The 14,596-nt window shown below is 49.3% G+C and overlaps 1 long non-coding RNA gene and 1 pseudogene across 2 annotated transcripts; one reads left to right on the forward strand and one right to left on the reverse strand.

Annotated features, from left to right (window-relative positions):
* Positions 1-3,245: 3,245 nt before the first annotated feature.
* LOC144333059 (uncharacterized) lies at positions 3,246-8,821 on the reverse strand. The gene is made up of 3 exons (XR_013401401.1): positions 8,698-8,821; positions 8,002-8,590; positions 3,246-4,535 (listed from the first exon to the last, which is right to left on the reverse strand). It is a non-coding gene; the product is annotated as an uncharacterized LOC144333059 (long non-coding RNA).
* A 4,000-nt stretch (positions 8,822-12,821) lies between these two features.
* Positions 12,822-13,874, forward strand: LOC708808 (prohibitin 1 pseudogene; annotated as a pseudogene). The gene has a single exon (XR_013401395.1). The product of XR_013401395.1 is annotated as a prohibitin 1 pseudogene (transcript).
* Positions 13,875-14,596: the final 722 nt, after the last annotated feature.

Raw genomic sequence — 14,596 nt, forward strand, 5'->3', positions numbered from 1 at the left:
TACTAAAAATACAGAAATTAGCTGGATGTGGTGGTGGGCACCTGTAATCCCAGCTGCTTGGGAGGCTGAGGCAGGAGAATCACTAGAACTGGGGAGGCGGAGGTTACAGTGAGCTGAGATCACATCATTGCACTTCAGCCTGGGCAACAAGAATGAGACTCCATCTCAAAAAAAAAAGAAAAAACAATTAACCAGGTATGGTGGCACACTCCTGTAGTCCCAGCTACTTGGGAGGCTGAGGCACGAGAATCGCTGGAACCCAGGAGGCAGAGGTTGCAGTGAACCATGATCATGCCTCTGCACTCTGGCCTGGGCAACGGAGCGAAACTCTGTCTCAAAAAAAAGAAAGAAAGAAAGAAATGAGGGTGACTGCAGAAGCCTCTCTGAGTGAAAGGGCAGTGGAGATGGCCCGCAGTGTGCGGAGCTGCTGGCGTTCATGCCGAGCCATGGGCCCTGGCAGAGCTGGTCCTGGAGGTTCAGCAGCTGCTTGGCATAAGCCACTTCAATCCCCTGGCAGTGAGTTTGGAGAATCTTTTAGCTTTGCTCCTAAAGGTAGATTCCAGGTACTCTCAGAAGAATGATAAAGGGAGGGAGAAACAGGGCAGATGAATGAGAAAAAAGCTAGAAAAAGATTTGGATTGATGCTAGAAAATAATGAGAGCTCTTTGTGGGTTTATTTATGTAAAGTAGAGTGCTAATACCTTGACTTGGCTGTTATTTAGGACCTTCCCTCCTCCCCTGATTACCTTCCAAACTGACACACACATACACCCCAGAGCAATTCAGAGCTCTGGTCTGGAAAATCTTCCCACTGAGGCGTCAGTGGCTTGCCCTGTGATGACAGGTTTAATGATTTTCTATCTCTGCATTCCACTGGGACCACCTACCCAGAGGCCACGCCCTACTGACCGGGTTAGCCAGAGCCTGAGACTAAGCGTGAGCACACAGAAGGCAGTACCAGTGCAGGTGCCAGGAGAGCTGCATTTTGCTTTGAGTGAAACGCTCTGGTTGGCTGTGTGGCCATGTCCATGTTGCTTGCCCTCTCTGTAATTCAGAGTCCCAAGTTATAAAATGGGACTGATGGTTCTTGTCTCCTAGAAATGTGATGAGAACAGAGTAAATTATTGGTCTTCTGCTTTTTTTTTTTTAGGTAGGATTTCCTAGGCTCTGTTATACCAGAGAAGAAAATGTCCTTAGAAGACATTTAATCAGAGAATAAACAGAGAGAAGTCAAACTTGCTCACAACCTGCCTTGTAGTCTCTTACATGTCTCCTTCCAGAGAAGTCCAAGGGAATCTTCAGTAATTTCTGGCCAGCAACCTGGAGTAGGAGGTGGAGGTGATGTATTTTTCTTTCTTCCAGTTTCCGTTTCCAGTCTAATCTCTCTTTGAGTGACACTGATTGGGGTGGGCCAAGGGTCATGGGTGAAAACAACGTCCCCACTGCCTTTTGGATAATGCACCCATCAGCCTGCCCTCTCCGTGGGCAAAGCCCCAGCCTTTGTATTGATGTGTGTTTGATTGTTTAAAGGCTGCCCCGCTGGCTCAGTGCCCCCTACTGGTCTCTATCTGCAGCAAAGAGCACACAGCCAGAGAGCAGCAGTCACTGAGGGCCAGGGCCAGGGCATCACCAGGCTTCCCAGTCACCTGCCTGCAGTGCCCAGGAACTCACTGTCAACTCCTTGTCCTTATGAAAGTTCCTCGGGTTCTCCTTTTCATGATTGTATTAATCTCCTGTTGTAACAAATCACCACAAATCCAGTGGCTTAAAACAACATGAATGCATGATCTTCCATTTCTGGAGGCCAGAAGTGCAAAGTGGGTCTCACAAGGCTAAAATCAAGGTGCTGGCTTGGCCGTGTTCCTTCTGGAGGCTCTAGAGGAGGAGCCATTTCCTTTTCTTTCCCAGCTTCTAGGGGCTGCCCCTATTCCTTGGCTTATGGCCTCTTCCTCGTCTTCAAAACAGGCTCTAGCCTGTTTCCATCATCTCGTGTCCTCCCCAACTCTGACCCTCCTGCTTTCTTCCTGTAGGAACCTTATATTAAGTTGGGCCCCAGCCCTGTCTGTTCTTGGGTTTCTAAGGATTTCTCAGGAACGGGAGTGCCGTTCCTTGTCAGCTGGGAGCCAGTGGGATAAGTGCATTGATTAGGAAGTTTCCTGAGGACAGGAGGCACCCAACCTTACAGGCCTTTGACACCCTCCCCCACAAAGCAGTTGATGACCAGTGAGAGGATAGAGAGTCCAGAAATAAAAAGAAGCAGGACCCCATACGTCTGGATTATAAGAAACTCAATTGATAAGGGTGAGAGCAGGCAAACTGGCTGACGTCACACACAAACAGCCTGATCAACAACCTTCTCCCTTGCCCCAATTCTGGAATCACTTCACCAAAGGGACACCATGCTTTCCATCTCTTAATGCCTTTATTTTTAGTTTGGGGTATTTTCTATTGTTTGAAGGTTGCCTTGCAACCCGTTCGCCTGGAGGGTTTAAACAATATAGAGTTTCTTTGCTGAGCAGCAACAGTAGCCAAGAGAGACTGAATATAAACTTTTAAGTCTATTTTCTCAGGGTTTCTCCATCAGGAATGGTTTTAAACAGAAGAGCGCACGCCCCCGGCTTGCCTCTCCCTGGGGGAGGGGAGAAGGGTGGCTGATGGAGAACATTTTGTGTTCTCTTATCTTTCATCCTAGTGGAAGGGGATAAGCACCAGAATAGGAAAACAAAATATCTGGCTATTAATATACCCTAAGTCCTCCAGCACATGGATTGGGTTTGTTTATTTGTGAAAGGGAAGGATGCTTTTCTCTGACCTTCGTAAGCGCTCCTGCCAGCTGGGAGGGACCTGGCAGAGGGGGTGCCCTCCATAAGGTGAAGGGGCCAGGGGACCAGGGCCTAGCTTCCTAGGAAAAGAGAAAACCCTCAGACTTTTCTCAAGAAAAGTAGGTTTTCAGGATCAGCCTGCTTCAAGCCCCAGCAGTGTCATCCAGGAAAAAAAAAAAAGAGAGAGAAAGAGAGAGAGCAAGCAGGAGGATTTCTCACACAAGAGCCAGAGTGTCCCCACCTCCCCACCAGACGTGTATCTCTGTCACCCTGTTTGTACCTAACCTGGGGAACCAGAGAACTGGGCAGCCTTGCCAGAAGAAAGAACACACAGGTTCCTCAAGACACCCACTTATATGGCAGTGAGCAAGGCTAAAAAAGGAGTGCTCCCTTGCCCCAGAGGACAAAGGCTGGCAAGAGGAAGGCATGCAACACCGCCCAGCTCAGGCTCTGCACCGTCCTTCTGTTTTCCTCAGACCCTGTAAGTGGTTTGAACCAAGGAGTGCCCCAGGGTAGGTCATCGTTTTCTGAGCGGCTAGTTAATGATAAGCTTTCCACTGGGAAGGAGCCAGAAGGAAAGAAGGGGGCAGGAGCAGGCAAGGCCTACAAACCCCACACCTGCTGTGTCATGTCAGAGGTGCCAGAGCACCCTTTGACTGCCTGAAGAGGTCTCGGCTTGCCACCCACCAAGGTCAGGTCGCCTCAGGTCCCCGGGGAGGTTTGACTAGCCAAGAGCCCCAGGCAGAGGCACCACGAGAGGAGAGCAGCATTGGCAGGGCCTGCCCTCTCCCAGAGCAAACAGGGACAAAGGTTGGTGTACTCATGGCTACCTCTCCCATCCTGCCTGTGCCTGCCCGCCACGCCAGATACTCCAGGTTGTCCCGGCATTGCTACATTAGGCAGGAATCTGTCATCTCTGCCTGCTGGGTCACTCATTACCCCAGATCCAATTCCCAGGCAGCGAAAGTTGGGGCATCAGAGCAGCAGAGAAGGCTTTGGCATTCGGGAGCTTTAAAACAGAAAAGCCGTCGTGTCTGTACCTGTTCAGTGGGGAGCCAAAGGTGTTTATTGTGCATGTTATGATGCTATCATGAAAGTATGCATGAGAGGAAATAATTTGTAAGCTTGCTCCCCTGCCTGTCTGGAAAAGTGGGGCCCTCTGTGTAAACCCCAGCTCTGCAGGCATTCTGAGAGCTTGAACGTTCCTTGTGACTATTTCTTATACATTTCACTGCCACTCCAGTGTGTTTGAATTTGTCTCTGCGCCAGCAGGTCGGAGTACCCATTGGGATTCTCTGTGAGAATTCAAACAAGTTGGAGGCTGCTGAGGTTGCCAAGTGAGACCAGGTCTGGCACAGACTTGGCATGAGAGAGAGCAGGAGCAAGAAGGCTTGGACATCATGAATCACTGAAGCCCTGGCCCATAGCCTTCTTGTTTGGGATTAGTATAGAAGTATTGTTTCTCCTTTTTTATACCTGACAATGGCCTTCAGCCGCTGAAATGATGATATTTATCGAGGTAGTAGTATACTAAGAACTCTGAATGGATGATCTCATTTACCTCCCACCTCAAACCTATGCTCAGAGATACAGATGAGGACCCATGCTCAGATACTTTGAGTAACATGCTTAAGGTGACCTCCGACATACATCTGCAGTTATTTTGTTTGTTTGTTTATTCGTTTGAGATGGAGTCTCTCTCTGTTGCCCAGGCTGGAAGGCAGTGGCGCAATCTCGGCTTGCTACAAACTCCGCCTCCCGGGTTCAAGCAATTCTCCTGGCTCAGCCTCCTGAGTAGCTGGGATTACAGGCACGCACCACCATGCCTGGCTAATTTTTGTATTTTTAGTGGCGACGGGGTTTCACCATGTTGACCAGGCTGGTCTCAAACTCCTGGCCTCAAGTGATCCACCCACCTTAGCTCCCAAAGTGCTGGGACTGCAAACATGAACCACCTTGCTTGGCCTCATCTGCAGATATGACTCGCTAGCACCCTATTCTGAAAGGAGAGGAAGAAAGAAGATGAGGATAAGTATTTCTGAGGGCTGTAGTTGTGTACTGGTTTCTTAGAAGCTAGGGCCCTCCTGATTTATATTCCATGGGGCCGTCTGAGGAAGTTGTTTAGCTTTTGAGGTGATAGATGAGGGCTGGGTCACTTCTGTTTGCAGAGCGTGGGCTGAAGGGTAAGTCAGGACATTTCTCCTCTGGTCCCCATCAGGGACTCACAGGCTGACTCCTGTGGCTGTGTTTATATCATCATTTTTAAGGCATCGGTACCAGCATAGCAGCTCTAAGCTCCCTCTTCCTTTTGCTGTCCTCCATGTGGAAAGAAGCCAAACAGGAGAACTTCCCCAACCATTTCCCCTCGGTGCAGCTGGTACCAGCTTGAAACCTAAGACACATAGCACTGAAGCCCGGCCGAAGCGTGGCTAATCCGTGTTTCTTTAGACACAGCAGGAAGCTGCTCTGTGGCCTGGTGTCAGGAACCATCTCAGGGCCCATGGCTGTTTTGCTTCCTTGGTTTGACCCCAAGGGGTCAGCTGGCAGGTGAAGCCCATCAATACTGACTCTGTAGATGGGGACTGTCAGTAGCAGCTTATGGAAGACAGGGAAGAGGATGTCTGGGATTTGAGTCTTTTACTCAGGGCCTTTTCTGGAAAAGCAGTCTCTTTGGAAAAGGAGGATGATAGATGTGTGGCCGTGAGAGGGAAGTGTCAGTCCAGTGCTGTGTCCCATCCCGACAGGTGGCCTCCAGTTGCCATCAGTGCCCTTCGCCATGCCTTCATCCTGGGGGTGGCCTGCAGTGTTGGTAGGGGACCCTGCCTTTCCTGGCCATCCCCATAGGCCACAGGCCCCTCCAGTCTGCTGCTCCTGCATGGTGCCCAGAGCCTGGTTCCACGCTGCCAGGCACCTCTGTCCGTCACATCGGCTGCACACATCAGCTCTGCCCCGCTCTGTGTTTCTGAATTATTCTCACTGGCAACCAGCACCAGCTCTGCCCTCCCAGTGTCCTGATATCCTCTGGTTAATAAGCAACTCACATAAAGACACCAAGAGCTGTTGCAAGTGGTAGAGAAAAGCCGCAGCTCTCTGAATACAGTCCAAGAAGCCCTGGACTTGGCCCAAGAACTTGGTGGCTGTTTCTGTTCTCTGCCCCTTGGTAGCCTTCCTCATGGGGTATAGAAGGGAGAGAAGCTTGAATCCTCACTGTGAGGCATAAAAGACTACAAGGCAGTGAGGGGCTTATTAGTCAACAAGAGACTCTTGTTGAAGCCGAGGACCCTTCCTGGAGGAGTCCTCTTTTCTAAAAGAAAACAAATTCCTGCCCTTTATTCTTTCTTATTTATTTTATTTTTTTTTTTTTGGAGACGGAGTCTCGCTCTGTCGCCCAGGCTGGAGTGCAGTGGCCGGATCTCAGCTCACTGCAAGCTCCGCCTCCCGGGTCTACGCCATTCTCCTGCCTCAGCCTCCCGAGTAGCTGGGACTACAGGCACCCGCCACCTCGCCCGGCTAGTTTTTTGTATTTTTTAGTAGAGACGGGGTTTCACTGTGTTAGCCAGGATGGTCTCGATCTCCTGACCTCGTGATCCGCCCGTCTCGGCCTCCCAAAGTGCTGGGATTACAGGCTTGAGCCACCGCGCCCGGCCTATTCTTTCAAATCTACTTCTAGAAAAGTCTTAGGGTTCCTGTTAATTCAAACACCCATCTCCCACCTTCCCTCTCTCCTGTCTCTATGAGCAGCCTGGGTGGCACACTTCCTACCCACCCGCTCACTCCCTCCATCTCCTATCCTGTTTTATCCCCTGGGGTTTGGAGATGTCCCTGTGGAAGGGGACAGTGGGGAGTGTGTGCCAGATCTCCCCCGCCCATTGTCACCTTGGTCTGAATCCAACCCCACAAGGGGAGCTGGAGCCATCTCCCTGGGCCTGCCCATTGTCAAGGTCCTAGTCACCTTTGAAGCCTCCTGCAGGGATCCCCAGTGCCAATGGAGCCTTTTCCGAAGCCCAGTAGCATGACATTTTAGACTTGGAAATCCCTAGACAAATAAATCTCACTTAATCCTCACCAAGTTGGCCCCCAGTGGAGACAATTGCTTAGCCAAGTTTATCAGGTACCACTAGTTCTTGCAGCAAACATTCCTTCTGTTCCAGGCATTGTGCTCGGGTTGGCAATACAGGATAAACAAGACAAGGTCCCTGTCCTTGCTGAGCAACCAGACCATCAGAAGAGACACACATAAAACAGAGGGGCCTGCTCATTTTGCATGCCTCGTACCCAACATTTCTCCACTCTCCCAGGCTCTCTAAGTCCCTATCTCTTGCCATTTCCCAGCTCTGTAATGTAAATGGTTTACTGTATGCCTCAGGCTCCTCATCTGTAAAATGGGGTTATTAATAGTATACCTCGCCCGGGGGCGGTGGCTCATGCCTGTAATCTCAGCACTTTGGGAGGCAGAGGTGGGCAGATCATGAGGTCAGGAGTTGGAGACCAGCCTGACCAACATGGTGAAACCCCATCTCTACTAAAAATACAAAAATTAACTGGGCATGGTGGCGCGTGCCTGTAATCCCAGCTACTCAGGAGGCTGAGGCAAGAGAATCACTTGAACCCAGGAGGCAGAGGTTGCAGTGAGTCAAGATCATGCTACTACACTCCAGCATGGGCAACAGAGCGAGACTCCATCCGAAAAAAAATAAAAATAATAGTATCTACCTCATAGAAGCGCTGTGAGGATTTAATGAGATACTGTATTTTAAGGCACATAGTGCCTGGTGAGTAGGGCTAAGTCAGCATTGGCTGCTGTTATTTTCTCCTGAGGATAATATTTGCCAGGGAGAGCAGTGGAATCAGGCAGAACTAGACTGCAATCCTGTTTCCCCACACATTAACAACTGTATTCTTTTGGGCAAAACAATCTCTCAGCATCAGCATCGTAGGTAAAGACAAACTACTTCATAGGAATAAATTCAGGCTGGCCAATCACGGTGGCTCACACCTGTAATCCCAGCACTTTGGGAAGCTGAGGCGATTGGATCACTTGAGGTCAGGAGTTTGAGATGAAGCTGGCCAACATGGTGAAACCCCGTCTCTACTAAAAATACAAAAATTTGCCGGATGTGGTGGCACATTCCTGTAATCCCAGCTACTTGGGAGACTGAGGTAGAAGAATTGCTTGAACCCGGGAGGCGGAGGCTTCAGTGAGCCGAGATTGTGCCACAGCACTCCAGCCTGGGTGACAGAGCGAGACCCTATCTCAAAACAAACCAAACCAAACAAACAAGCAAAAAAGAAGAAATTCAGGTTGAGCACATTGGCTCACACCTATAGTCCCAGTACTTTGAGAAGCTGAGGCAGGGGGATCGATTGAGCCCAGGAGTTTGAGACCAGCCTAGGCAACATGGTGAAACCTCATCTCTAAAAAAAGTACAAAAATTAGCTGGGCATGGTGGTGAGTGCCTGTAGTCCCATCTACTCGGGAGGCTGAGGCAGGAGGATCACTTGAATCCAGGAGGCAGAGGGTTGCAGTGAGCCGAGATTGTGCCTCTGCACTCCAGCCTCAGCAACAGAGCAAGACTCTGTCTCACAAAAAAAAAATAGACCAGGCGCGGTGGCTCACGCCTGTAATCCCAGCACTTTGGGAGGCCAAGGCGGGCAGATCACGAGGTCAGGAGATTGAGACCATCCTGGCTAACACGGCAAACCCCCGTCTCTACTAAAAAATACAAAAAATTAGCCGGGGGAGGTGGCGGGCACCTGTAGCCCCACTACTCAGAAGGCTGAGGCAGGAGAATGGCATGAACCCGGGAGACAGAGCTTGCAGTGAGCCAAGATCGTGCCACTGCACTACAGCCTGGGCGACAGAGCGAGACTCCGCCTCAAAAAAAAAAAAAAAGAATAAATTCAGGCCAAGTGTGGTGGCCTGAACTCAGGAGTTCAAAACCAGTCTGGGCAACATAGCAAGACCTCATCTCTACTAAAAAAAAAAAAAAAAAAAAAATTAGCTGAGTGTGATGGTGTGTACCTATGGTCCCAGCTACTTGGGAGGCTGAGGTGGGAGGATCACCTGAGTCTGGGAGGTTGAGGCTGCAGCCGTGATTGTGCCACTACAGCCTGGGCAACAGAGTAAGACCCTGTCTCAAAAAAAAAGAAAAAAGGAAAAACAGAATACATTCGCTGTTCTATGTGAATATGTGAAAGTACCAAACACATAGCAAAAGCTCAGTGCAGGCAGCCTCCTGGGACTTTTTGAGGCTCTGAGGACGCAAGCCGCCAGGAAAGCAGAGGAGACTCAGAATCCAGTGCCCCCCCAAGCTAGTCCCAGAAGGTGGACCCTCCCTGATTCGGTCTTCATTCTCCCAGAGAAGTGTGTTCGTGATCAACTGTGTCCCCTCCCTCTGTCCTTTGTGCCTCTGTACTAAGTACCAGGAGGCCCTCGTCCTGTCCACACTCAGCCATCGCTCTGCCGGAGATACACATGCAGCTCCTCTAATCTTTCCCCGCAGCTCAGCCACCCCACTCCCCTCACCCCCATTCCATCTCTTGTTCCCCTTGCTCCTTAATCAAATTAAGGGAAAGAAGAGGATTTAGATAGGGTTGCTAAATATATTTCTGTTCAGGGGAGGGAGAAAAAGAGAAGAGTTTGGAGGAGGAGATAGAGTGTGAAATTCCTCAATGGAATGTGCTCTGAGAGCCTACTTTCTCCAGAATAAGCCATGCAATCACCTATCTGGATAGAGTTTTCTCTTTGGCAAAGTGCTTTCACATACATTATCTCATTAAGATATGGGCCGGGGTGGCAGATTGCCCACTCCCCGGAAAGGTCTGCCGAGGCCATTGGGCCTCGTGAGTTGGCCTGACCCTGGTCTATATATTTCACAGGACACCCTGGCCCCAAAGGGGTGACTCGGCTTTCTGTGGAGCTTGACACCAGCAGCCGGGCCGCTCACGTCTGGAGGTCACGGTTTCCCTCTGTGTGTTCTCCCGCCAGCAGATTCTAGATCTTTTTTAAAGTTTTACTTTTGAAAAACCAGAAGAGTGCTTATTTTAGAAATCTTTGAAAATACATTAAAGAATAAAGGACAAGAATCATTCATAATCTACAATTTAACTACTGGTAGTATTTGGGGCAAAACAATCTCTTTGTTTTTGAAATATACGCATATATTCATGCACATGTATGTAGGTTGGAAGATGGGGTTATAGGCACACACATTGTATCTTGCTTTTCTATTTAATTCATTATTTTTGTGTTCCAGTTCATAAAAAATTCTTCTGAAATGTTATTTTAAAATAGCATGAATTGGCCGGGCGTGGTGGCTCAAGCCTGTAATCCCAGCACTTTGGGAGGCTGAGACGGGTGGATCACGAGGTCAGGAGATCAAGACCATCCTGGCTAACACGGTGAAACCCCGTCTCTACTAAAAAAATACAAAAAACTAGCCGGGCGAGGTGGCGGGCGCCTGTAGTCCCAGCTACTCAGGAGGCTAAGGCAGGAGAATGGCAGGAACCCGGGAGGCGGAGCTTGCAGTGAGCTGAGATCCGGCCACTGCACTCCAGCCTGGGCGACAGAGCGAGACTCCGTCTCAAAAAAAAAATAAAATAAAATAAAATAAAATAAAATAAAATAGCATGAATTACAAGGGCCGGGCACAGTAGCTCATCTCCATAATCCTAGCACTTTGGGAGGCCAAGGCAGGCAGATCACCTGAGGTCAGGAGTTCAAGACCAGCCTGGACAACATGGTGAAACCCCGTCTCTACTAAAAATATAAAAATTAGCCAGGCGTGGTGGCATGTGCCTGTAGTTCCACCTACTTGGTGGGCTGAAGCAGGAGAATCGCTTATACCCGAGAGGCAGAGTTGCAGTGAGCCAAGATTGTGGCACTGCACTCCAGCCTGGGCAACAGAATGAGACTCTGTCTCAAAAAAAAAAAAAAAATTACCTGGGCATGGTGGCACACGCCTGTAATTCCACCTACTTGGGATGCTGAGGCACAAGAATCACTTGAACTAGGGAGGTAGAGGTTGTAGTGAGCCGAGATCATGCCACTGCACTCCAGCCTGGGTGACTGAGTGAGATTCTGTCTCAAAAAAAAAAAAAAAAAAAAGAGCACGAACTGGGATATTTGTCATTATCAAAAATTATACATGTCCATTGCTTGCTTGCTTGCTTTTTTTTTTTTTTGAGACGGAGTTTTGCTCTTGTCGCCCAAGTGGAGTGCAATGGCGCGATCTCAGCTCACTGCAACCTCCACCTCTCAGGTTCAAGTGATTCTCCTGCCTCAGACTCCCAAGTAGCATTGAGCACCTGGCCCAATGACTTTTTTTTTTTTGGAAACAATGTCTTGCTCTAATCCTCATTAGAATCATTCCTAGAAGTGAAATTACTGAGTCATTCTTTTTAAAGTATCAGTCCAGGTTATCACGTGACTTTCCAGAAAGCCACACCTGCCACCATGCCCAGCTAATTTTTATATTTTTTAGTAGAGACACGGTTTCATCATGTTGGCCAGACTGGTCTCAAACTCCTGACCTCAGGTGATCCACCCGCCTCGGCCTCCCAAAGTGCTGGGATTACAGGTGCAAGCCACCGTGCCTGGCCACATGTCCATTATTAAATAATCATTGCTCATATTTATCTACTCTTTTTTGTTGTTGTTGTTTTGAGACAGGGTCAAGTGTAGTGGCATGGTCACAGCTCACTGGAGCCTCAACCTCCTGGGTTCAAGTGATTCTCCTGCCTCAGCCTCCCGAGTAGCTGGGACCACAGACATACACCACCACACCCAGATAATTTTGGTATTTTTTTGCAGAGACAGGGTTTTGCCATGTTGCCCAGGCTGGTATTGAACTCCTGGCCTCAAGCAATTTGCCCACCTCAGCCGCCCAAAGTGCTAGGATTACAGGCATGAACCACCATGCCCAGCCTTACCTAGTTGTATAATAAACCAGGAACTCTCTGCTAAGCAGTTTACATAGATTATCACGTGTGATTCTCACAGCAACCCTCCAAGGTAGATCTCCTGGCTTCAAGTGACCTCCCCCCTCAGCCTCTCAAGTGCTGAGATTACAGGCGTGAGCCAGCACACCTGGCCCAATTTTTTTTTTTTTTTTGGAAACAATGTCTTGCTCTGCCCAGGCTAAAGTGCAGTGGTGCAGTCACGGCTCACTGCAGCCTCAAGCTCCTGGGCTCAAACAGTCCTCTCACCCTTAGCCTCCTGAGTGGCTGGGACTACAGATGTGTGCTAACATGCTCGGAAGTCTAATTTTTTGTACAGACAGAGTCCCACCATGTTGCCTAGACTAGTCTCAAACTCGTGGGTTCAAGCAATCCTCCCACCTTAGCCTCCCAAAATGCTGGGGTTACAGCCCCAATGACCATTTTTAATGACTCCATAGTAGTCTCCAGTATGGACTTAGTGTGATGAACAGTTAAAGTTGTTGGACATTTAAGGTTTTTTCTTTTGCTATGATCATGAAGTAATGAGCATTTTTGCATAAAACATCTTTGTTCTTATCTCTTGTCATTTCTTTCTTTTTTTTTTTTTTTTTGAGACTGAGTTTCATTCTTGTTGCCCAGGCTGGAGTGCAATGGCATGATCTCAGCTCACCACAACCTCTGCCTCCCGAGTTCAAGCGATTATCCTGCCTCAGCCTCCCGAGTAGCTGGGATTACAGGCATGTGCCACCATGCCGGGCTAATTTTGTATCTTTAGTAGAGACGGGGGTTTCTCCATGTTGGTCAGGCTGGTCTCGAACTCCTGACCTCGGGTGATCTGCCCGCCTCAGCCTCCCAAGGTGCTGGGATTACAGGCATGAACCACTGCGCCCGGCTTGTCATTTCATTAGAATCATTCCTATAAGTGAAATTACTGAGTCATTCTTTTTAAAGTATCATTACGGGTTATCAAGTGACTTTCCAGAAAGCCAGCACACAATCCTACCAGCACGTGGAAGAGAAGGCCCTGTTTAAAAACAATTCCGAGAGGAGCGCATGCATAGTATGCGTGGTTGGGGAAGTCATGTGGTCGTCAGAGTGGAAGCAGGAGTGAGAGGGTCCAGCAGAAGAAAACATGGCTGCCAAAGTGTTTGAGTCCATTGGCAAGTTTGGTCTGGCCTTAGCTGTTACAGGAGGCGTGGTGAACTCTGCCTCATATAATGTGGATGCTTGGCACAGAGCTGTCATCTTGGACCGGTTCCATGGAGTACAGGACATTGTGGTAGGGAAAGGGACTCACTTTCTCATCCCATGGATACAGAAACCAATTATCTTTGACCGCCGTTCTCGACCACGTCATGTGCCAGTCATCACTGGTAGCAAAGATTTACAGAATGTCAACTTCACACTGCGCATCCTCTTCCCGCCAGTCACTAGCCAGCTTCCTCGCATCTTCACCAGCATCGGAGAGGACTATGATGAGCGTGTGCTGCCGTCCATCACGACCGAGATCTTCAAGTCAGTGGTGGCTCGCTTTGATGCTGGAGAACTCATCACCCAGAGAGAGCTGGTCTCCAGGCAGGTGAGCGACGATCTTACAGAGTGAGCAGCCACCTTTGGGCTCATCCTGGATGACATGTCCTTGACACATCTGACCTTCGGGAAGGAGTTCACAGAAGCGGTGAAGCCAAACAGGTGGCTCAGCAGGAAGCAGAGAGGGCCAGATTTGTGGTGGAAAAGGCTGAGCAGCAGAAAAAGGCAGCCATCATCCCTGCTGAGGGCGACTCCAAGGCAGCTGAGCTGATTGCCAACTCACTGGCTACCGCAGGGGATGGCCTGATCGAGCTGCGCAAGCTGGAAGCCACGGAGGACATTGCATACCAGCTCTCACGTTCTCGGAACATCACCTACCTGCAGGTGGGGCAGCCCGTGCTCCTCCAGCTGCCCCAGTGAGGGCCCACCCTGCCTGCACCTCCGTGGGTTGACTGGGCCATAGCCCGGATGATTCTTAACACCGCCTTCCTTCTGCCCCCACCCCAGAAATCACTGTGAAATTTCATGATTGGCTTAAAGTGAAGGAAATAAAGGTAAAATCACTTCAGAAAAAAAAAAAAATTCCATTTGATAGGTGGGAATTCTATCTCTTTGAGTTGATTTACATTTTTTTTATTACTAGTGGGGTTGAATTTTTTTTTTTTTTTTTTTTTTGAGATGGAGTCTCGCTCTGTCGCCCGGGCTGGAGTGCAGTGGCCGGATCTCAGCTCACTGCAAGCTCCGCCTCCCGGGTTTATGCCATTCTCCTGCCTCAGCCTCCGAAGTAGCTGGGACTACAGGCGCCCGCCACCTCGCCCGGCTAGCTTTTTGTATTTTTTTTTTTTAGTAGAGACAGGGTTTCACCGTGTTAGCCAGGATGGTCTCGATCTCCTGACCTCGTGATCCGCCCGTCTCGGCCTCCCAAAGTGCTGGGATTACAGGCTTGAGCCACCGCGCCCGGCCGGGGTTGAATTTTTATTTCATGCATGTATTAGGCAGTTGTAGATCCATGAGTAATTATCACAGAGAGCAATGTCATCATTCCTGTTAGCACTTGTGTGTGTGTGTATGTGTGTGTGTGTGCGTGTGTTGATTTTTAGTTTCTCTGTTTTTATTTTCTTTTGAGATGGAGTCTTGCTCTGTCACCCAAGTTGGAATGCAGTGGCATAATCTTGGCTCACTGCAGCCTCCACCTTCCAGGTTCAAGCAATTCTCCTGCCTCAGCCTCCTAAGTAGCTGGGATTACAGGGATATGCCACCACACCCAGCTAATTTTTGTATTTTTAGTAGAGATGGTGTTTTGC

Source organism: Macaca mulatta, chromosome 11, assembly GCF_049350105.2.
Source record: "Macaca mulatta isolate MMU2019108-1 chromosome 11, T2T-MMU8v2.0, whole genome shotgun sequence".
Lineage (NCBI taxonomy): Eukaryota > Metazoa > Chordata > Mammalia > Primates > Cercopithecidae > Macaca > Macaca mulatta.